The sequence below is a fragment of the Prosopis cineraria genome, unplaced genomic scaffold (genome assembly GCF_029017545.1).
Source record: "Prosopis cineraria cultivar Desert tree isolate PC_DT_omini unplaced genomic scaffold, ASM2901754v1 PC11, whole genome shotgun sequence".
NCBI lineage: Eukaryota > Viridiplantae > Streptophyta > Magnoliopsida > Fabales > Fabaceae > Prosopis > Prosopis cineraria.
The window spans coordinates 25,801,311-25,827,019 of NW_026555342.1; the positions used below are offsets into that span (position 1 = coordinate 25,801,311).

The 25,709-nt window shown below is 31.3% G+C and overlaps 1 pseudogene; it reads right to left on the reverse strand.

Annotated features, from left to right (window-relative positions):
* Positions 1–10,421: 10,421 nt before the first annotated feature.
* Positions 10,422–25,286, reverse strand: LOC129286386 (G-type lectin S-receptor-like serine/threonine-protein kinase RKS1; annotated as a pseudogene).
* Between the last annotated feature and the right edge of the window lie 423 nt (positions 25,287–25,709).

Consider the following 25,709-nt stretch of genomic DNA (forward strand, 5'->3'; position numbering starts at 1 on the left):
TACCATCCCATTCTGCATAGTACTTTATCACATATAGCCCACAATCATCTCTACAAATATGAGCAATTATGGTAAGGCAAAATGTCTACTTGAAATGAATTGGAATAAAGGTAGTTGTTTCCATAGATAGTTACTTACACGTTACTTTATTAAGGAAGTTCTTCAAATATCATCTCCAACTGAAAATCCTCTCCATATTTCTCCAGGTCACATGCTTGTAACAACTCAATAATCCAAGTTCTCTATAAATAGTTTCAATATTAGATAATCATTCCCATCTAAAAATTTAAGTAACCTAAAGTAGTTATGCAAAAGCACTAATAAAGCATACCATAAATCCAGCTATCATCTTCTTCTCTCTAAATAACTTCTCAGCCAATGAATTAAGGATGCAACATTTTTCATTCTTCAGATCAGTACAATAACAAAACCAGTGATTGAACACGAGTATGGGCAAGAAGAGGTAATCACAATTTCCAAGGTTATATCTAAGTTTATCAGGCATGAGCATTTTTGCATCCTCAAAAATAGACCATCTTAACTTTTTATCCCTTAAGTTGGCCATAAATTCTGAATCAAATATGTACCCTTACACCTTCCGTCCATGAAGTTTCTCACCAACCATCACTTTTGCGACTATGCTCATAACCTACAAAGACCATATCCAATACTCAATGTACTATCCAATTAAACAACTAATTAATTAAAACTTTTAGACATACTGCTGTACTTATCCATTTTTTAGGATTAAGACTTTGGCATTCGACCCTTGTTAGGTAGTAATTGTACATCTTAACGATATACCTACTAAAAAAAGTGTTATTATATCAAACATAATGCACCATAATTATCAAAAAGTAATATCACATTACTTACTCTTCACCCTTTGCTTTATTGGTCTGCATAGTGTAATATTCATATATTTGTTATTGTTTGATAAGTCTCCCTTGTATTAGTTCTTTCAAAAAAGATGACTAATTTACCTCAACCCTTTTCCTTTCTGACCTTTAAATCATTAGGCTTTCTCTGTTCTCCTCTTCTTGCCATCTTGTTTTTCATCACTTTCTTCCTTACTATCGGAGCCTTCATCTTCATCTTCTTCAGATCTAGCTCCAGCTGTAGCTTTATGTCTACTATCATCCTCATCTTCATCCCCATCTCCATTATCATGTGTATCTTCAGCTTCATCTTTACCTTTGTCTCCATCTTCATTATCATCTTCAGCTTCATCCTCATATCCACATTCCTCTTCCTCCACTTCTTCTTCGCTTGGTTCGTCAACCTTCACAATAGCTTTACAATCAGATATTTGAAGTTGGTTAAGACTTTATTGCAACTTCAGCACTTCACTTGCAAACGTATTGGCATATTGCAAAAAGTCTTCATATATCTCCCTCACACCCTAACCAAGTTTCAACACTAAGCTTATTAACCAAATAAAAACCAGGACATACACAATGAATTATGGATATATATATACTAGGTGAGTTATCGCTGTAAGTGGAGGTAAAACTTTAGATACTTCATTAGTCTGAACACCATAAGGAATGCCGTGGATGCTTTCTTTTTCCAACTTAACCTATTTTTGCACCATATGTTGGTTCCACAAATGCATCACAGGCGTTCCACCATCTACCGACAGTGTTGGGCTCAATGAAAAATGGTGCATGTAAAATATCTACACCAGAAAGATAATTATAATCTAACCAATAACAAATAAATTGGAACAAAATATAGAAGGATAACAAATAGTCTATACCAATAAGAAAAATAAGCATCCTCCTACATTCTTCTTCCTTCGTCCACTCCTTAATGCTATCTCGTAAGTCAAAATTTCTCTAACAATCTCTGACAACATAAAAGATGACCAGTCATATTCTTGAACATTTTTCTTTCTACTCAAACTTTTAATACTCCTCATACTAACAATTGTACTTGTTGTAGGATAAAGAAATATTCTAAGAGTGAATAAAAAAAATACCATTTCAAAAAAATTTTCAGCCTTGCCAAATATTATCACACTCTTCAACTTAGTGAAGGGTTTACCAAGATAATTCTTATTCAATGCTTTATATGCTTCGCTGTCATCATCTAAAGAGATAGCTTTCCTACCATAAGGCACACCTAAGATAATGTGCACATCCTTCCCATCAACACTTAATTTCTTCCCTCTAATTCCAAGTGTTGAGCTTAGTGTGTCAAAACCAATAATTACTAGTTCACATAACTCCCTTAGTAGTTTATTAAATTTAAAATCTAAGAGAGATTGGAACCCTATTTTCTTGACCTTAGTACATAACCTTTCATGTTTGGATATGTATTCCACAACTTTCTTGAACTGGCCAGGAGAGCAACGCATATTAAATGGAACCTACAAACCAAAAGGAATAATATAACACCGTACAATACATAACAATCATATTTAAAAAAAGACTTATTAATTTAAAATAAATACAAGTGAGTGATACCGTTGCCATGGAATAAAATGATGATTCCTTGACTCATCCATCTAATGAAGCCATGTTTCTATATATTTCTCATTCAGCATTTGATAATTTTTGCCAATTTTCTCGCATCAAATTAGTGGCTTCTATAAGACCTGAATCTTCCTTCATTTTTTAGAAACTCTTTCTTGAAGTTGTCGTATCTAGACTTCTTTTTTGTTGTGGCTTTCTTGTTGTCCATAATTTCTTAGTGTCTCAATTGCAAATTACTTTTTTCTGTCTGCAATAAAAGCAAATGAAATAGATTCAGCCAAATGTTATACCTAAAAATACATCACATACATATACACTGTTGTTAATACTCAAGCAATAGAATCACTTTTAATAAATAAAAAGATACCTGTACATAACAAAAGGAAAAACAAAAGGGACTTGGGTTTTAATGATAAGGCTTAAATATTGTTTTAATATCTAGTAATGGACTTGAATATTAAAATTACAAAGTGGAAAAGAAAGGAAATAGACTTGCAAGCCAACCCTAAACTCCACCTGAACTCTGCCTCTATTTTGCACTTAGGGCAACCTATTCAAATGCTGCCTTTTATTACTGGAGGAGTTCAAGTTCCTTTTGTAATGTTCCAATTGTTTAGAGCTTTTGTCCTAATTTAGCAACCTCTACCTGCAATCTCAAACTTTTAGTAAAAATTCCTTCATCTAGATCTGAGCTACTGATAAAATGCTGAGATCAAACTATATTGAAAGCAAAATTATCTTCCTAGGACTTCCATAAAAGGTGAGATCTTAGGGGCATCATGTATATGCCCAAACCAATCACCAAGTTGAACAATGTCCATGTACAATAAGCACTTGAGACCCATTTTTGCAAAGAATAAAAAATATTGAAATTTAAATTCTTGATCACACGGCAAAAGGGAGAAAGGGTTCCATCATAACCCTAGCTCTATATGCATCATACCATCGAAGAGACCTGGCAACGTGTCTAAGTATAATAGAATGTACTGTCTCTTTGTTTGATTTATTTATGCAGTTTGAATTCCCTTACACCTACTAAAAACTCTTAAACTTTTTGACAGTGTTTCTTACAAAGGAATTTTAATTTCAAAAGTACTTGAAAATTTTGAAGTTTATGTGTTATTTGTATCCTAAATAAATAATATAAAATGTTTGCCACTCTCTGGTTGAAATGTATCATCTTGGCTTGCTTTTGGGTTTCTTGGATGATGATATACTGTTACATGATAAGCCATAATAGGCAAGGTCTTCTGTCTATATTTCAGCAGATCAAGCCATGTTTATGAAAATGGCATTTGAATGGGCAAGCTAGCTGCGCTTTAGTTAGTCTGAGCAGAAGATGAATACAAGTATGAAACCAAAGAAGATCATTCTTCTCCTGACCAAGAAATTAACAAATTATTTTTGTTACATGACTATACATATGATGTGAACGTTGTGAACAAGAAAGGAAAGATAGGGGAAAGGAGAGAGGTAGAGATGAACACATTATATATCCAAACACTCCTATTATATGCCAAAATTAATCATGAACTCAAAACCATAGTTTTCTTTAAATATGCAAATACCTATTATCCATGTCAAAATGAATTTTAAACACTCCTATGTGAAGCTTGGATATTTTTAAGAAAAAATCATATTAATCAATTTTTTTCATTTTGGCAAAAAAAAAAAACAAGTTTCTCCATGATCATTTTTTCTGTCATAATCAAACATATGTTGAAGCAATTCCAAGTTCTATATCTTCTTATTTCATTTTTCATTCTTAAAAATTATATGCAGTGTCAAAACCTAAGTATAAAAACCACAAGAAAAGATAGATGGAAGCAGTTATGTATACCTCAAGTTTGAAACACCTTGATTGCTCAATAGCAAGCTGACTATGTATTGATTGGAGCTCCTAAATTATCAGCACAAAGTGTCAAGACTTTTGATTGACTTATAGAACAAACAACATAATCCAAATCTTAACTAGTACATGAAACTCTTTTGGTTTATAACAAGTACTACTAATACAAATATGCAATATATCCCCTTTAAAACCCTTAGAAAAATTAGTCTACAACTTTACATATAAGTATATGACTTGTTATATTTCTCAGTAATAACTCAAACAAGCAAGCTAGAATGGTATGGTAAATTTCTTTAACTTTACCAGCATTACCTATGCAATTTGCTCAATATATTCTACTTCAACAGATTCCAACATGGAAAGGGATTTCAACTCTGCAAGTCATTTGCCTTGTAAAGTTTAGAGTTACGAGCCTCAACTTCTACTAATTCTTGCTTTAGCTAAATAGTTTGTATTTTCTCCTTGTTCAGTGATGATTCCAATTCTTCTTTCTCAGCTTTCAGGGTGGTATTTAGCTTGGAGGTTCCACTTTATAAAAGGATCGTATTTGGGAAGAGGATCTCCTTTAGGGTTGTAATAGGATGGGAGTATAGGTATTTAGAATCTTAATAGAAATTGAAAATTGAATGTAATTTAATCAATTGAAAAATTAATTTCGTTACCATTTGGGAAAAAGATGATGCTATAAGTTTCAATAAGGTAATTCTGGCATTTTATGAAAATAATTTCCAAATAATTGAAGACATATTCATGAAAATAATTAATCTCCAAGTTGCATGATGTCGTTTGCTAAGTGTATGGCCTAATTTTCCAAATAATTAAAGACATATTTACAATATAACTGGGCATGAGATATATGGGGAATTCAAGATCCTTATATTTGATAATTCATACTGCTAAGTTAAGGGCTCTCATTAATTCTTATTTGGATAAAAAAAACATAATAACAATAATCAAATGTAAGTCCGCTGAAGACTCATCCCCTGTGTTGTTCCCTGATATATTTTGAAGAATTACTCTCGGATAAGCTAAACCTACAGAACATTTATATGTAGTGATAACAGTCCCAAGCCACATCATTACAAATATCATCCCTATACAGATGCTAGGAAAATATTTGATTGTCATTTTCTAAAAAAAAAAGCATTTAGTAAATAGAAGACAAGAACACAAAAAGTAAATGATAGGAGAAAGATAACAAACCTGAGCTCTGCTTGGGCAAGGAAGGTAGGGTAGGGAAGAGACAAATAGCTTTCCTTTACTTGGTTGCAAGTGATTACTTAAGGCAAAGAAGAGATGATAGAGAGGACTATAATAGAGACTATAAACGGACAGTGTTACTCACTTGCAATAGGGTAGGGAAGAGATGACGGACGAATGCCTTTACTTGCTTGCAATGGGCCAGGGAAGAGACGATGGACGGACGCCTTTACTCAAGGCAAGGAAGAGATGACAGGTGGATGCCTTTACTCGCTTGCAATGTGCCAAGGAAGAGACGACGGTAATCGCTAGGGTAGAGTGAAGAATGAGCAACTTCAAAATTTCACTAGCCAAATAAGGGTGTTTTGGTCATTTCTCATCATATTAAAATGCCATTTCAAGACCTAAGGACTTAACTAGTATTTTAGAATATCTTGGGATTTAATTGGTATAAAATTGGTCCTTTGGGACTTGATTGTCATTTTCCCAACAAAAAAAGATCTCTCTCTCCTTCTCTATTATGCGAACTTAGCTGAATGAAAGAGAGAAGAATTTGAGTGATAAAATTTATTTGGAGAAATTTACTAGAAAGCCCAACAAATTAAATATCTTTTTGGATTATATAGAGAGACATGGGTAATTTGGTAATTTTGCCATAATTAAAACCAAATAAAACTAACCTTTATCTAAAGTAGGATTCAAACTTGAGGCCTTTAGGCAAAGAACCAGAGCAAGTTTCACTAGGTTATCACTCTTCATTTGTTGCAGAACTAAAATAATTAAATAAAATATCAATTGGTTTTTTTTTCTGAATTAAAAGTTTAGTGTCATCACATCATAGTGATACTCCGGACACGTGGGGAAAATACTATTATTTTGTAGACTCTTTATCCTCAGTTGGACCATGAAGACAAGGTCCCTCTCATAGTCGGAGATGATGTTACGAACACAGAGGCAAGCCCAAACTAAGATAACCCAGCCATGAGTGCAGACCCATCGATGCATGCATACAAAGATCATGTGACTCAAGAGGTGAGGCGTAGCAAACGTGTGAGGAAGAAATATTGGAAGCTTTAGGATTTGGAGGAAACCAAAAATATATAACAAAACAAAGTTGGTTAGGGAAAGGGTGTGAAAGAATTGTGCAATCATTTCCCTTCAGAGATTTTCCTTTCTGCTATCCTTCTGTTTTCTGACATTTTCCTTCCTTTTGTGTATTTCTGGTCATCCTCTTGTACGAGCTTGATGTTAATGGTGATTGAATATATGAATGACCGTTTGTGGTCTTTGCATGAATAGCTGAATATATTTAGGTTTCCATTTGAACGTTGCATCTTCCCCCTTTCATTTGTATCTACTCTCTCCTTTTTCCTTGATTACATACCTCATAACATTCCTTGAGCAATAAATAAGTCTTTTAGGCTACCGCATATAATACATTGCCTTACTAATTCATGTATGTGTCCCCAAGATACTCTCTAGCACACATTTTCTTGCCAATAGTTTAATTCATAGTTTGACTCCCAAATTGTCACTAATTATTAGCTTAATATCATTAATTTCTCCCTCGAATTATAAGCAAGCAGAGGTCTATTTAATCTTATATCAACTTGGGTTAGCTTCCCTTATAGTATGGTAAATTCCAATTACCATGCAATAACCCAATTAAATTTAAATAAATATTAACAACTTGAATTTTTCACTTTCCTTCTTAAAATATTATTTTGATACCCTAAGAATATAATTTGGACAAATTTATCATGATTAGGGTTCTCCCTAATCCACCCGATAACTTAGGGTGTCACTTGGTTAAAATTAATAATATTTACAAGTTAGTCTTTACTTGCTTTGACTTCCTTTTTTCTAATTTTTTCCCTTATATTCTTGGGCATCTCTAGACTTTTATATGGATCATAACTTGTGTCCACATTCACTAGAATTTATAATCCAATAAATTATATATAATAAATGGACATGGGTAAATTTCCTAAAACTTCCTTAACTATTGAGATTTTTTTTTCTCTTCCACTTTTCTTGAGTACATCTTTGATCCTTCTTTGAGATCTGTCAAATTTGGAAAATAGAATACTAATTAAAATTTCCTTCTTAATTATGCCTATAAGCATCCAGGTCTAACTCTTGGGATGTTACAACTTGTGCAGTAATCTTTTTATTGTAATATAATTTTTCTTTGCTTGAAAAAATTATAAACAATAATTTACCATTCCTTTTATTTATGGTTTATATATATAAACAAACTAATTGAGTATATTCGCTATTAGAAAAATTCAAATTAGCAAGGGATGAATCTCTAGCTAAATAGAAAAAATCCCTTACTAAATGATAATTAGTGAGTCATTATTTTTAAAATAGGCTTGCTCATTTTAGCAGCAAAACATTTTCCCTAGCTAATTTAGCAAAGGATTTAGTGAAAGATTCGATCCCTTGCCATTTCCTTTGCTAAACACAATTAAATTTTACTAACTTTACCTAAGAATTAGTGAGTAGATTTGTTTCTCGCTATTGTAGCAAGGGACTCCAGCCTTGCTAATTCCTCACTAAAAGAATAAATATATAGACATGATTTAGTGATGGATTATATCCCTTACTAAAGCCCTCCCTAAAGCCTTTAATTTGATTTTAAATCTCTCATTATTTCATCATTAAATCATTAATTTAATTTAATAAATCCTTAAAATTTGCAAATTTTGACATTTTGGTTCTTGTATAGCCACACAACTAATCATTCATTAAAATTTCTAATTAGAATAATATAACAAAAATTTTGACAATGGCGTGAGCTGATAGGGAGGAACCGAGAAGGCGTAAATGTCATGAGAGTACCAGAGGATAGCGGCTTACTGAAAGAGATAGAATAAAGGTGAGTTAGGTCAGCCTTACACAAGTGTTTGCCTTGGGAGATTTTTTTTTATTTAAATTTTCTGAAGTTGAAATTTTTTAGTATAATTTTTTGTTAAGTATAATTTTTTAGTATTTTCACCCATTTTATTATTTTTTTAAAATGTAAAATATTCTCTCTCTCTCTCTCTCTCTCTCTCTCTCTCTCTTTTTAAAAAGGAAAACTTCACCAAAATTCACCAATTTCAACTTCAGAGGAATTTTTTTTTTTTTCCTATGTTAGAGACTTTTGGAGGGAATGAACATAAAGGAGTAAAAAAGAAAAAAAAGAGTTGGTGCCTAACACATATTTTGCCCCTAAAAAAATATGAGAAAAACAAGAATTTTATGTTAAAATATTAGAAGTATTAAGAAAATATAATTTTTATAAAGAGAAATAAAAAATCATAAAAATATCTTACTAATTATCTTAATTTAGATGAACATAAAATCACTTTGCCTATTCTTTTTTTCCATTTAGAGAGGCATACAAAATGAATAGCTAATTTCCATGCTAAATATGTACTTTTAGAAAGGTGTAAAAATTTCTCAAAGAGGTATAAAAATAACTTGCTAGATTTCTCACTAATCTTCTCATTTTGGAGAGGAATAGAAATGCCTTACTATTTTTCTTATTAATTATCTTATGTTGGAGAAAAATCAATAGTTTCTCATTGTTTTCCTAGCTAATTATTTTATTTTAGAGAGCAATAAATATTATTGGCTATTTTTCTCACTAATGATCTTATTTTAAGGGAAACTAATAACTCCTCACTATTTCTCTCACTAATTATTTTATTTTAAATAGAAATTAATAGTTTTTTACTATTTTTCTCGTTAATTATTTTATTTTAGAGAGGAATTAACAGTCACTCGCTCTATTTCCTCGCTAATTTTATGCTAAGCTATGAACTTAATATTTTTTACTAATATCTTCATTAATTTGGAATTTTAAAAAGGAATAAATAATCCCTCATTAATTTACATTTTTCTAGTAGTGGTTCATCGTTATTTTAATTATTAATATTATTGATAAAATAATATCAATCAACAAGACTTTCAAACATATATAGATGAAAAAAAAAAGCCCCAATCATCAAATTGATAGAAGCATGCATTAGTTCAAATTTTAATGATGATGTGGTACTCAAGCTGTGATTAGGCCATTCATGATTAAATTAACATATTTTAGTTCTATATTAACTGTTTATACAATAAAGATAAATAAATAAATAACTAATACACACACACATATATATGGTTCCCGTTGCATCGACCAATATGATATTTTTATCACTATTTTTAAGTAATACAATCTTTTCATACTTTAGTGCGTATATCCTCATAAAATGCAAAGAGACTAGTTATCAAAATTATTAAAACATTTAAGAACCCTAAACTCATTAAATATGCAATGCTCCCTTTTAACATTCAAAAATGGTGCAATCTAGCTTCTCCAATTAACAAAAGTTAACTTTGACTACTAGTTGATCAAACAATGATAGAAGATAACCTCAAAAATTACAAAAAAAAAATACTGATAAAACTTCTTGATCTTTTTCTATAATTTTTTTTATCCTTGTGTGTAATTTCTGGATCATTTAATGTAATTTTTTTTGGTAATTTTAAAAGTTATTTTCAAATCAACTAATGATTAAAGTTAACTTTTGTTAATAGTAGGTATTAGATTGGAATATTTTTAAAAGTTGAAGGGCAACATTGTGCATTTAATAAGTTTCGGGTCCGAAATACCCAAAAATTTATTTAAAAAAAAAAAACACACACACACACAAATGAGTACTATTTGTTATGACATCCTTGCATGTCACTAATTGCAGAGCTATACATTTTTACAATCCCTTGCATAATGTCTAATTCATGATCAACATGGATTTCAAAATCACTCTAGGTGAAGTAAGGGGAGAGATAAATGGAAAATGATATATGGACACCTCACTTGAAGTCACTTCATAATATCATTGTCCAATTTATGTTTATCGACCACCAATAGTAGAGTGACTAAGGACATTCATTGAAGGTTCTCTAGATGTTGAAGCAGTCTCCGAATACAAACTAGTGGAATTTAATAGGAAGGCAGGCTTTTGAGGTGAAGGAAGGCTTACTTCATTACCAAGCATGAAAATGACTTCTGACATGGATGGCCTATTGATGACACTTTCTTGCACACACAAGAGCCCTATTTTGATGTATCTTATGACAAAATCAACAGGATATGATTCTCTAAGTGTTGAATCCACTATTTCCAAAGCCTTTCCTGCTGCCCACAATTCCCATACCTACACATGAGTGAAACATTATATGATTACCAACGGGAAAACATGTCCTTGAAATTCGTTAAAGCAGTTTCCAATTAGGTTAATTCTTATGGTAAGGTATGAGACAATACGGAAAATTACTTAGATTTATATTTCATCTTTATTGATTTTTAGTCTTACTCGCCCAATCAAATTCATGGGTGATCCTTCCTTTTTACAATTTGTGTTTCTTCTCCCACTAATAATCTCCAGTAACAGAATACCAATACTGAAGACATCAGACTTTATTAAATATTGTCTTTCCATTGCATATTTTGAAGTCATATAATCACTGTAACAATTCAAAATAGTTATAATATATTGTTGTGAAAAATAATATTTTTTTTTTTATCTTGAGAGATGTAAATGTTTTGTTCTTATAATGTCCCAGCAATTCTACTTGTTTGTACTTGAATTTGGTCCTCTTCGAATATTCTAACCATACCAAAATCTGAAATTTTGGGGTTCATCGTAGCATCTAAAAGAACATTGCTAGCTTTAAGGTCTTTATGGATTATTTTCAACTTTGAATCATGATGAAGATAAAAAAAACCTTGACCAATTCCAAAAATAATTTGAACACATTTATCCCACTCTATAGATGATCTTTGATTAGTGCCTGAAATGAAGGATAAAAGATTGTTAAAATTGAAAAATGGTGGGAAGCTAATCCAGTCCTATTAAGCACATATACAAATTAAATAAGAAAGTGACGTTGAGATAATTGAATACTAGTGTTTGATCAAATGTTTCTCAAATTTATTTAAGTATGCAAATTGACATTATGTTAAATGTTTGATGCAATCAATATTTATCAATATATCAATTTGTATAACCAAAAAATCATTATATATTTAATAAAATCTATATCAAGCCGTAATTCATAAATTATAAATAATGTATGGCTCATTTCTCAAACTAATTCAATTCATGAAAATGTCTAGTTGGAGAAGAAGAAAGATCACACAAAAAGATAGAAGTCCAAGCCTTTGTTGGAGATGTATTCATAGTTCAACAACCTTTCTTCTTTATGAATGCAATATCCAAGTAACTTTACAAGATTCCTGTGCTGTAATTTAGCAATTAGTTTAATTTCATTCAAGAATTCTTGGGTCCCTTGTCTTGATCCTTTAGAGAATCTTTTCACAGCCATCTCTTGTCCATTATCGAATAAGCCTTGAAATAACAAAGTTCTAAACCATCATATTTATGCAAGATTATCAACGTTGGTAGCATAATAAGATTATTAAAGGAAGTTGCATAAGAATGAGATTTAAAACCACTACTACAGAAATATGATTAAGTAGCATACATTTGGTAGTAATTAAAATAGATAGCATTGAGACTTATATTGTTTCATTAATCCATGAAATGCCACTTGAGATTTTAAATGGCATTGAGACTTGTAACATTTTATAAACAGCACAAAATTAAAATTTTAAACACCACCAATACTTTTTTTTTTTGGTAGTAATGAACATTTCACTTACCTTGTAGACAGGGCCAAATCCACCATGCCCTAACTCATTCTCACTTGAAAAATTGTTAGTCGCAGCCATTATGGTTTTAATGTTGAGAAATGGTAAGCTTGATGGGGCTCCATTTTCACGATGCTCTTCCTCTGTTAGAGATTGTAAATTTAATTGTCTCTCAGTTAGTTTCTTTGGAATAAGAAAAAAAAAAACAATTAGGATACATACTATAAGGAATTTTGTATTTGTTATATAAAGAAAAGAGCAGAAGGTTCGTTTTATACTTCACTATAAGAATAAAATCCATCATTGAATCTCAGTTATTTGATCAGAAAGTTTGTTAGCATTTCAATGATTTGATCGATCACAGTTAATGTAATAAATACATTTAATATAATAAATAAATTGCAAGACATAGGTTAAGATAATTAAATATGAATGTTGGATAATATAAATAAAGGTAAGAAATATTTTCATGTGATAATAAATCAATTTGAAATAATTAACCAAGGTAGAATCTGTCAAATGTTATAAATCTATTCTATCCACTAATTAAGAAAAAATAAAAAAATAAAAAACCATAATATAATTAGTTAACTATGAGTGACTTCAACCTATTTAAAAGTCAATTTTAAAAATTTCCTTATCTAAATAAATTTCACTCATATTCGCCTCCTTCTTACCCAAAAGCAGAACACAAAAATAGCACTTTTTCCTTTTAATAATACACATGTTAAAGCCATCACTATGTAATTATATATTATGATTGCAATTACTAAATTAAATATGAAACTTAGAGACAACTCGATATTTTTTATTAATTTAGTTTTTAAATAAATATCATTTTGTATTCAAATCTTTTTCTTCTTCTTCTTCTTGTTTTTTTTTTTTTTTTGCCAATCTTTTATATGTTCAAATATTATCATCATCAACTGTTTTTTGGAGGTATCATCAACAAATTGAGCCTAGCTTGTCCCACTCCGTTCCAAAGACAATAAAGATTAACTTTTCTCCAAACTTACTTCAACCAACAATGAAATATTAAATTACCTAGCTCAAATAAGGAATTAAAAAAGAGAGAGGACAAGACAGATCAGTACCCGCAAGCACACAAACATTAGGAGAGAATTAAAGTTAGGTTTTAAAAATCGAAGTAATGAAATTTACTTTTTTGATGAAATTTCTTAAAAAAATAGGTTATAAATGTTGAATATTTAAATAGTGACACTCAAGAATATTTGTAATTAATTTTTTAAAAAATTTTGTAGAGAATTTCATTGTCATTAATTCAATCTTTTGAGATATAACTGTTATTTTTCCAAATATTATTGGAATGCAATTTATGATGTTGATGACTAGTCCCTATACTTTAAATTTCAGTGTGTTTTGGCATTAGTTCATTTATTTATTTTTTTCCCACTGCTCCTAGTTCCTTATATTTCATCCATTTGCAACATTAATTCCTATAATTTTAAATATGACTATAATGACTTAACAGTGACTAAGATGATGTAAACTCCATTACTTCTTATATTAACTTGTTAATATTATGATAAGTTGTATGTAAAAAAAAAGAATAAAAGGCAGAAAGAAACAAGTAAGGTATTAAATCAGAACCTTTAAACATGTGGTAGGCAAAGCTTCAGAAAGAAGAAGATGCAAAGGAAAAAGGTAAAAAAAATTAGTAGTTATTTTATTCATACAATATCCACCAACTCATCATAATTTTCTTCAACTCAGCAACATAATTAACAAAGTTATATATAAATCAAAAGATTTAGCTTTATCAATAATGATAAAAACTAGTGCTGTAGATTGACAAAACTTAAGGAATTAGGAGTGAAAAAATCTAGAAATTAGTACCGAAACATGCTAATCGTGGAATAATAATTATATGTTCACCTATTATTATTTATGTTTTTCTATTTACCCCCAATCTCAGGCAAGAAGCGCCCTTGTTCCCCCGAAAAAATCTATTTTTTTTTTTTCGTAAAGTAATTTTATTGAAATAAAAAGAAAGATAGAGAAAATGAATGATAGCAATAATCTATCCTACTTCGATAACACCCACGTGAAACCCGGGCTCATTTAGTACTTATCATAATGATAAACACCACGTGCTGATCAGTGTGATAGGATTGAATGGCTCAGATTTAACATATTATTTTATATTTATTAGAATAAAAAATTATCAAAATTATAAAAAAAAATTCAATAATTTTTTTATTGATCTGGTCTAAATTTAATTTGGAGTGTCTAATATAATATTAAAATTTTTATAATTCTTATATATTATTTAATATTGACTTTCATATGTACTTTTTACAGTCCAAATCTAATATTAAAACTTTTGTTATAATTTTTAAATTTTTATTTTGATAAATATAATATTAAAAATAAAAAACATATAACGGTTTTTAAAATATTTTTTAAAAAATTACAAGTTAAAAATTTTAAATATTGAATGTGTAGAGTATATATAAATAATCAATATATAAGAATTATAAAATTTTTAATATTAAACTAGATACTCCAAATTAAATCTAGACTAGATTGATGATAAAAAAATTTATTAAAATTTTTATTTTAATAAATATAAAAATAATATTTTAAATCTGGACCTTGCACGTCAAAATTTAGTTAGCTCAAATCTCATTACACTAATAAGTGGTGCTCACCAATCTGATAAGCATTGAAGATGGACCCAAGGCATAACCCACTATTTTATCTCTATTTCTTTTATTTTTCTTTTCGACAGACTATTCTACCTCCACTTCTTTGTTTACTGATCATTTTCCCCATTTTAAAGACAATAAAAATTAACTTTTCTCCAAAAACTTACTTCAAACACCAACAAACATTAAATTACCGAACTCAAATAAGGACGAGAAAGAGAGAGGACAAGACAGATCAGCACCCGCATAAAGCATACAAACATTAGGAGAGAATTGAAGTTAGGTTTTAAGAAATTGAATTAATGAAATTTAGATTTTTGATAAAATTTTCTTCAAAAATAAGTTATAAATATTGAATATCTAAATAGTTACACTCTAGAATATTTTCAATTAATTTTTGGAAAATTTTGTAGAGAATTTAATTGTTATTAGTTCAATATTTTGAGATTGTTACATTTCCAAATATTATTGGGATGCAATTTATTATGATTATTATTAGGGAAAATGCAACTATTGATCCCCGTACTTTAAATTTCAGTGTGTTTTGATATTATTTCACATACTTTTTTTTATTGCTCTTAATCCCTTAAGTTTCATTCATCTACAATGTTAGTTCTTATATTTGTAAATATGATACTATAAGGACTTAATAGTAGCTAACATGAACTCTGTTACTTCTCCTGCTGACTTGTTAAAATAATGATGAGTTGTCTACAAAGTGAGTAGAAGGCAAAAAGAAACAAGTCGGGACATTAAATCAGAATCTTTGAACAAGTGATGGGCAAAGCTTCAAAGGGAAGAAGATGTGACGGCTAGGGTAGAAAGGCAAAAAAGTTAATAATCATCTTGCTGATCATGCAATATCCAACTCATCATAATTTTACCAACTCAACAACATAATAAAGTTATGTACATTAGTAGATTTACTTTTGTCAGGGAAAATAAAAACTAATGTTGTCGATATATGAGACTTAAGGAATTAAGAGTAAAAAAAGTATAGAAACTAGTACCAAAACATGTTAAAAGAACATGAAATAATAATGATGATAATGGTAATAATAATAATTTTAAATTTAAAATTATTATTATTATTATTATTTATGCTTTTCTATTTATCCCCAACCTAAGGTGAGAAACATCCTTGTCCCCACCAAAAAGGATCTTCCGAAGTAATTTTATTGAAATAAAAAGAAAGGTAGAGAAAATGAATGATGCCAATAATCTCTCCTAGCAACTTCGTTAACACACACGTGAAACCCGCTACCCATAACTTTTTTTTTTTATAAGATAAAATGAAACCCACTATTCTGTCTCTATTTCATTTTGTTTCTTCACAGACTATTCTATCTCCATTTATTTCTTTACCGATCATTTTCCCCATGTTTTAGAAAACAAAAATATCAAAACCATAGAGAGAATGAAATTAAAGCCTGTAATAGGAAACTAATGATAGTTAAATCAATGATAAATTTTAAAAAAAAAATAGTTGTAAATATTAATTCAAGTAGAAATTTCAATTACAAAATAAAATACATATTTAAAATTTAAATATTTTATTTACAATTTAAAACTCCTTAATTAACAATATTTTTTTGAATTCTGGCAAAAAAAAACATAATTTTTATTAGATTTTTGTAATTTAGTTTTAAAAAATTTATCGGAAGTTTAACTTTCATCAATTTCTTTTAGGATATAACTGTTCAACTCCCAAAACCATAACCTCTATCTAAGAGAAATGAAGAAATAAGAACAATCAGAACTCCGACAGCCGTTGGAATCCCAACCATTGCAGACGCAGAAAGTGATCCTTTAGATTTCCTATTATAATTTGCTGATCAGAAAAGTTCTCAATAAATCAATAAACGAACTGTAAAGAAGAAAGTAACAAGAAATGAAAAAAGAAAATTTACACATACATACGCACATACATAGATATACAAACACACACACACACCTAGTTCAACAGCATCAACACGAACATATAAATCATGGCCTTCCTCACTTAAGACCATCGTGTCCATCAGATTTCCATGCCATGCCAAGGAACCACTTTCTCCATTTCTCACATCTGAAGCTGAATAGGCACTACAAGAACAGTTTCTCAAGCACTCTTGTTCACATCCCTTCAAGCTCAAACCCTTCTTAACATTCGCTATGGAAGTATCTAGAATCTTCACACTTTCTACTTTAACAAAGCCTTCTCCATTATTCCCACACAAGGGCGGTCCTTTCTTCCTCACACAACCTTTTGATCGTTCATTCTTCTAATACCAATCAGTTGGGTTTCTAGGTTCAAACCTAGGCAAGCATGAACACTTGTAATCCACATAGTTGTAAGAATCACAGTTGCTATTAGAACGTTAATATGAAAAACTGATTGTATAAAATGGTGGCGTGTCTACCTCTCTTCATTCATTATTATTTATAGGTAGGACAATGAACTCTAGAGTAAATGTATCAGATAAATGCCATGTACAGGCATTTACAAAAATAACACTAGCCCACAACTAAAATGGGTGTAGAACAAATGAACTAATGCACAGTTACTGGACCTAAGTATATAAGCTGCTATTGGGCTTAACACATAAGGCCTTATTTGTCTCAACAAGCCCCCGTAAACAAGGGATGGGCAATCTTTGAATCCTAAAGCTTAACACATAAGGCCTTACTGGACCTAAGTATATACACAGTTGCTTCGAAAGTCCAGTGGCTTCATGTGTGAGAGAGCTTTAGTGAAGATGTTGACTAGTTGTTTGGAAGAAGGGACATATCTGACAGACAGCTAGCTTGTGTAATATCTTGATTTTTTATATAATAAAAAAATTGTGGAATTTAGGTTTTGAGAAAAAAAAATGATAATAATAAGAATTTATATTATTTGAGGTTATTTAAAAATAATATTATGGCTAGGTATTTAACTATGAATTTAAAAATTTAAATTTAAAACCACATAAGCAATATTTAGTTAAGATATAATACATAAATAATTTTTTTTATGTATGTGTTGAAAAAAAAAAGAGAAGGTAGAAGGAACAAAAAAAAAGAGGGTGGAAGGTTGTTGTTTCTAAGTCCCACATTGGTTAGATAAGGGAAGAGAAGAGGTGCCTTCATGTATAAAAAGGAGGGGGTGTGTGCATTAGGAAGCATGAGAGGCTAAGATGCAATTTAGAGAAAATTACAACTTTTGGCCCAAAGGTTTGAATAATTAAATTCAAACCTATAGTTTTTTTTCAATATAATTTTGGGACTCACAATCCCATTTTTATATTATTTTTCTCTCTTCCTCTCACGTTGCTCGGCGTTTTCTCGCAAGGGGGGATTATTTTTTTTTCTTCATATATGTTCTAACTTTCCTGTTTAGATTAGCATTTAAAAATTTATTTAATTACAAAATTAATTTTATAGTTATTTTCTAAATAATATTAGCTTTCTAGTGATATGATTATTTTGTAGGATAGAGTAAATATTTTGATTAGGATTTTTCTATGGGATAGTTAATCTGATGATGTGATGGATTAAAAATATAGGTTAAAATTCTTAGGGATATAAAAAAATATTATAGAATATTTTTTTAAGGTTGAAACTCATGTTTAAGAATTTTTGAGTTAAAATCTAGATCTATATGGTTGAATTTATGTGGAATCTGAGACGTAGGGATAAACCTATGATTATTAAATATTTATTTAAGTATGAATAGGTATTTTTGAGGTTATAGAAAGGTGATTTGAGGCTTCAGGATAATTCTAAAATTTTTAATTTATTTTTGGATGAATTTTTAGAACATAGAAGGATGAAATTGTGATACTAGAAGTGAATTGAGGATAAAAAAAATAGTTCATTAGGGTACGAGAATTTTAGAAAAGAATTTGGGAAGTTAAATGAGGCATAAATCTTAAATTAGTGTTAATATGGACTATAGATCTAAGACTTTCTAACTCTTTAAATTAGAGTTATTTATTTTAATGTAAAATTAATATATAGTATTGTGAAATAATTATGTAGATTATATTGACAAAGATAGTGGTGAAAAAGGAGTTGTGAAGGGGAACTTGTTATTCAAGACACAAGGTAACCATTATTAATGTGTTGTGATGGGTGTGTTTGTGAATGGTTATGTGTTGTTTTATTGTTTGAAAAAAATTATGAATTTATTGAAAATAAATACCGTATATACTTGTTTGAAATTATTGCCAAGTGGGTTAAAAATTTATTTTTGTTTATCATAATGAGATATTATTGTTCGGATATATTCCTGTTCGGATATTTGAATGATGCATGACTTGTTAGGGTATTTTAATGTATGGTGTTAATGGGAATTTCTGTTCGGTTAATTATTATCACGTGGTAAGCCCTCATTGGACCCAATGAGTGGCGTGTCGCTTGGTCCAACTCACCTTTGGCCGGGTGATTTGGCGTCCGAGCATGGCGAAAGGAGGATATAAGGTGCAGTCATGCAAATTAAATACTTGTTCGGTTTGTTTGAAAGTATTGTTCGGTTAACTGTTTTGTGTGCCCACTTAGCAATCGCATGATTAGTTACATCCGCATGCATCATTACATATTAATTTTTGGTTACTGGGACTTTTAAGTCTCATTCCCTGTGGTTGATATTTTTACAGGAGCGAGTCCGGCCGAGAAAGTACCAGAGGTGTAACTATGGTGTATGAAACACCATCTTTTACGTTGCCTCTTATTTTGGATTATACAATGTATCTTGTGCCAACTTAGGACATATTTTCTTTGTGAAGCATGTAAACTCTAATCCTTTTTATTAAAAGTATTTATTTGACCAAGGGGATTATGTTTGTCTCTCTTGATTCATGACCTAATTTAAATATCATGCCATGAGGATCCTGACTGTCCCTCATGGTTCTAATTGCTTTTTTGAGATATTTTAAGACCTGTGGTATATTGTCTTGGATGTATCATGGTAAGAAAATTTTCTACCATGATAATGGTTTTAATAATTTGCGAAAAATCGGTTTGTAAATTTGAGGGTGTTACAGCTTGCAAGTACACGATCATGAACAAAGTGAACATCAAGTTTAATGTGCTTTGTCTTGGCATGGAAGATTGGGTTTGAGGCTAGGGCAAAAGCAAAGGGATTATCGCATAAAGCAATCGGTGGTTCTCTAAGATGGAGGCCAAGTTTGACTGTGAAGGACTGAATTTAGGCAAACTCAAATACTAGATCAGTAAGAGCACGATACTTGAATTTGGCGCTAGAGTGAGCAATGACTTTTTGTTTCTTAGTTGACCATGAAATCAAGGAGTCACCAAGAAAGATGTAGTATCTACCAACAGATCTTCGATCATCTGGACAGACAGCCCAGTCGGCATTAGTGAAGCCCTATAAGGTAATATGATTACTTGGTTTAATATGTAAACCCAAATCTGACGTCCCTTTAAGATATCTTAGAATTCACTTTAAGGCTTGCCAATGAACTGATGTTGGAGAGCTTAGAAATTGACTGAGTTTGTTTACTACAAACATGATATCTGGCCATGTATGGATCAGGTATTGTAGTAAGCCAATAATTTATCTGTAAGTGGTAGGATCTTTAAGTAATGTACCATCATATTTTGAATAGTACCTGTTGACTACCATAGGTATTGGAACAGGGCTAGATTTAAACATATCAAAATGTTGAAGAATGTTCTGGATATATCTTTCTTGCTTGAGATAGAGGCTAGTATCATCTCTGAAAGCTTCAATTCTTAAAAAATGATGTAGTTGATCGAGATCTTTGAGTGCACAGATCTTGTTAAGTTGTTTGATAAATAGATTCAGAGCTGTAGAGGAGTTGCCTGTGACTATGATGTCATCTACGTATATTAACACAAACATAACAAGTGCGTTTTGTTTGCAGAAAAACAAGGACGTGTCACTTTTAGAATGTAAAAATTCCCAGCTCAATAAGGTTGTCCGTAGCTTGTCAAACCAAGCTCGAGGAGCTTGTTTTAAATCATAGAGTGCTTTCCTTAAAAGACAAACATGATTTGGAAATTAAGAGTCAATGAAACCATCTGGTTATTTTATGAGTACTTGTTCTTGTAAATCACCATTTAGAAAGGCATTATTAATGTCCAATTGACATACTTTCCAATTAAATGTAATGGCTATAGTAAGAATAAACTGAGTGTAGAAGCTTTAAGAACTGGACTAAAGGTTTCCTCAAAATCAATGGCTGGGCTTTATTGAAAACCTTTTGCTACCATACTAGCTTTGTGCTTCTGAAAAGACCCATCTACATTGTATTTCCTTTTGAATACCCATTTGCAGTCAACTAGCTTTGGTTGACCAGTGAAAGGAACTAGTACCCAGGTTTTACTGAGAATTAGGGCATTATATTCATTTTACATTGCTTTCCTCCACTCTTTTGATTTTAGAGCTTCTGTAACGCTTCTAGGCTCAGATTTATCATCTTGCACAATTAAAGTCATACCAATATAGGGTACCTTAGCTTTAGAGATTCCAGCCTTACTTTGAGTAATCATATGATGTTGGTTTGCTGGAATAGCCTGTTGAATTTGTTCTGATAAAGACTCTGATATTTATTGAGTTATTTAATTCTCTGTATGTGACTCATGACTTACAAATTGATTTTCAATGTCTGCATCAGGTGTTGTACTAGTAGAAATGTCATGTGGAGTAGTAGAACTTAAAGTTTCTGGTGAAGTTGGTGACAAGAATGACACATTACTGTCATGTGGAGGTACGGACACTTCATGAATGCATTTCATATCTACTAATGCTAGTGTTGGCTTGAAGATGACTTTTGGATGAAATTGCTCTTCAAGTATGACCCTTTTATTAATGAAATCTGTAGCAAAAGGAAATTCTCCTTCATTGAACATAACATGTCTTCAAATATATACCCTGCTAGTAGGACTTAAACACTTATAGCCTTTATAAGCATTACTGTATCCCAAAAATACACATTTGGTATATCTAAACTCAAGTTTGTGTTGATTATAAGGTCTAAGACAAGGGTAGCAAGCAAAGCCAAAAACTTTGAGTTTATCATAATCTAGATATTTGCCAAGTAAATGAAAATAAGGTGAAACATAACCTAAAACAGGGGTTGGCAATAGGTTGATAAGATTAATGGCAGTTGTAAAGGCTTCCCACTAGTAGAATAAAGGCATTTTTGCTTAAGCTAGTAGTGAGACCCATTTCTACAATATGTTTATGTTTTCTTTCAGATCTGCCATTTTGAGTTGAAGTATGTGGGTAAGAGTATCTAAATTGAATTCCTGCATCTTATAGTCCCTTGGTAAAGCTTCTGTATTCGCCTCCCCAGTCACTTTGAATCATTTTAATCTTGCAATCAAACTAATTTTCAACCAATTTCTTAAACTGTAGAAACGTATTAAGGGCTTGATCTTTGGATTTTAATGGATAAATCCAAGAATATCTACTATAGTCATCAACAAATAGGATATAGTATCTAAACCCATTCATAGAAGGTATAGGAGATGGTCCCCATCGATCAGTGTGTATTAGTGCAAGTGGTTTAGTGGCATGTGAGATAGAGATTTTAAAGGGAAATGAATGTGATTTTCCATATTTGTATGGTTCATAAAAACCATCTTCATTCTTAGAAACCTTTAAGTTACAATTAGTAATAATTCTGTTCAGCACCCTAATATTAGGATGTCTAAGTCTACAATGCCATAAAATTCTACTAGAATTAAACTTGCTAAATGTTGAATAGTCAGCTTCTTTAACCATAGCAAAAACCAGCTTCACTTTACCATCATGATTGTTCTCATTAATGTGAAACATGCCACCTTCACTTGGTTTCCCTTTGAGAATTGTCTCCCCTGTCTGCTAATCCTTCACAGAAACACCATGTTTATTAAACACAACATCAGCATCATTGTCATTTGCCAATTTATAGATACTTAATAGATTCTTTTTAATCTTTGGAGAATAAGGTGCATCCAATAACTTGACTGGTTTATGAGGTACAGCTGGAATTCTAGTAGATCCTATCTTTTCAACACTTAATTTATCACCATTACCGACAACAATATTCATCTTACTAATAGGATTAACAGCATTTTTCAAGACGAGTTACATCATTAGTCATATGACTTATTGCTCTACTGTCAAGATACCATGCATCATCATTAATGTTTTCAAGTGTAGCCCAATAAGCTACATTCAAATCATGATTAGCACCAAAATTTAAGCTATTAGAGCCACCAGAATTTTGAGTATTTTTGTGTTAAGGCTTAACAAAACTTCTATCATAATGATAGAAGCATGTATCCACTTGGTGACCAAATTTTGTCATAAAGTTGACACTAAGAATGGTCAGAATTTTTATAACTATTAGAGCCATGATTTGTTCTGCCCCTGCTACAAAAATTTCTAGAACCACAGCCACCACGCCAAGCATGTGATGTAGATGATTCAGCTCTGGCCAAGTTGACTAAATTATTAGACAAAGAGAGATTAGAAATTTGATGAAGTTGATCTAAGCGACTCTCATAAGTTAATAATTTAGCCTGAAATTCAACCCAATTAAGTTCCTCTACTTCACGAGCTAATTGGACTACTACAGGATTATAATCAGCATCAAGTCTAGCAAGAAGTTGTATAATAAGATCAAAAAGTGATACAAAGTTACCAGCTATAGATGGCTGTTTTGATAGATTTTTCATTTTGGCTAAGTAATTTGCCATTTTCATTATCCCTTTCCTTGTGCACTGTAGATCTGCTTTGAGCATCAAGACTCGAGCCTTAGTATGTGCTCCAGCAAGTTGGCGTGCTACCTCCCATATACCATGTTGAGACAGTGGTCATCTGGGAAGAGATATCAAGGTGCATTATATTCAACAACCATCCAAACAAGAGTTGATCTGCAGCTATTCAGTCGTCAAATTCTGGGTTTAATGTTGTCACATTGTTTTCTGTGATAAATTAAGGGGGATACTTTTTTGTGCCATAAAGAAACTCCTCAAGTTTGTGATCTTTAATAATAGGCAGAATGTGTGTCTGCTAGATTAGGAAATTTGTGCCATCCAGCTTGATGGCACATGGTTGATTCATGACATTCGAACCTCTAATGTTTTTTGAGAGGTTATTTGCTGAGAGTAGAGAGTTTGAAGCAGAATCAAGAGAGCCACTATTGCTGCGAGAAGCATTTAGGGTTTCCATGATGATTAACCTTGTAAAACCTCTAATACTAAGAACGTTAATATGAGAAACTGATTGTATAAAATGGTGGCGTGTCTACCTCTCTTCATTTATTATTATTTATAGGTAGGGCACTGAACCCTAGACTAAATGAATCAGAAAAATGCCACGTACATGTATTTACAAAAATAACGCAGGCCCACAACTAAAATAGGTCCAGAACAAATGAACTAATACACGGTTACTGGACCCAAGTATATGCGCTGCTATTGGGCTTAATGCATAAGGCCTTATTTGTCTCAACAAAGGTCCACAAATTCCATAGAATTCGCAATCCACTGCTGGATTCGACCCGTATCGCTTCCTCTCTTTTGTTTCTTAATCCCATTTATGTGTTTGCTAGAATCCTGACGGAACAGCTACGGTCATGAAGATGGAAGTGTTGTCCACGGCATTATACGTGATTTCAATCTCATTATCATTCTCCCTGATAGAGATGTTGAAAACATACAACATTTTTGTTTTCATTGACGTCAATCCTACTAATATTTCACCATTGAAGGATCCAACTCGCCACAACGGAGCGTTTTCTGTGTACAGAAATAACTGAGCTTTCCCAAAAGTATTAAATCTAGCTGAGTAACTTCCTGTAGCAGGATCAGCATCCTCGGTCTTCCATGACTGCAAGAACCAGTTTTGACCAGTTTTCTTGTTGAAACCCAGTTTGGCATATGGAAGAGAAGTGTCTGGGATGATCAAAGCTTTGCCACAGCACAACTTTGGAATCATTTTGAATCAGAACAAGATTACCTGTATCAGAGAGTTGAGCCATAACTGTTGTATTTGGAACAGTGAAAGAAACATTTGTGGACCAAATGGGGATGTTTTGGTTGAGCTGTGATGGAGAACGAGATTTCCACTTGGGCTGAGAGAGAGAACTCCAGAAGTGTCGCTAATTGGATTGTCTCTCTTTGCAACCCAAACAACAGTTTGCTATGGCAAGTTATGGTACCAAATTCCAACGTAACGAGAACTAGATTTTCCAGGAGTAGAGAACCCAAGAGAAAACTTGCTTTCTTTAGAAACAAGAAGCTCACCATCGCTTAGGGGCTTGTCAATGGTTATGGCGTCAGAAGCTGAGCAAAACAAGAAGCTGTAATAAAATGATATAACATAAATAAAAACCATCCTATTTGCTGTCTTCACCATGATCAGAACTGACTGAAATGACGTAGAAATTGAAGCTGCTTCTTGTTAATGTAATATGCATTGACGAATAAGAGGTATTAATGTATCAATATAAGCACAAAATTGTAATAATAAAAGTGTTTACCCCTCAAATTTGCCTTAATTGCCAATTTAGTTCCTAAATTTTAATTTTCATCAATTTAGTTTCTTACGTTTTCCTAAGTTATTGCATTATTTCTTTAGGTTTTAAAACACAAATTTGTAATCAAATTAATTTGATATGTATCAAGTCTAATGATAACTTGATATGTACATATGACTAAATGAGATCAAGTCAGTTTTCTTTTCTCTCATGTCCTTTTTGTTTTTCCCTCACAAGTTTCATGTATTTTCTCTTCTAATGACTTGGCATGTACATCTGTAATTTTTCTTAGCCAAATAGTTAAATTTCTTTTCATTAATATGCACGATTGCCAACTCAATA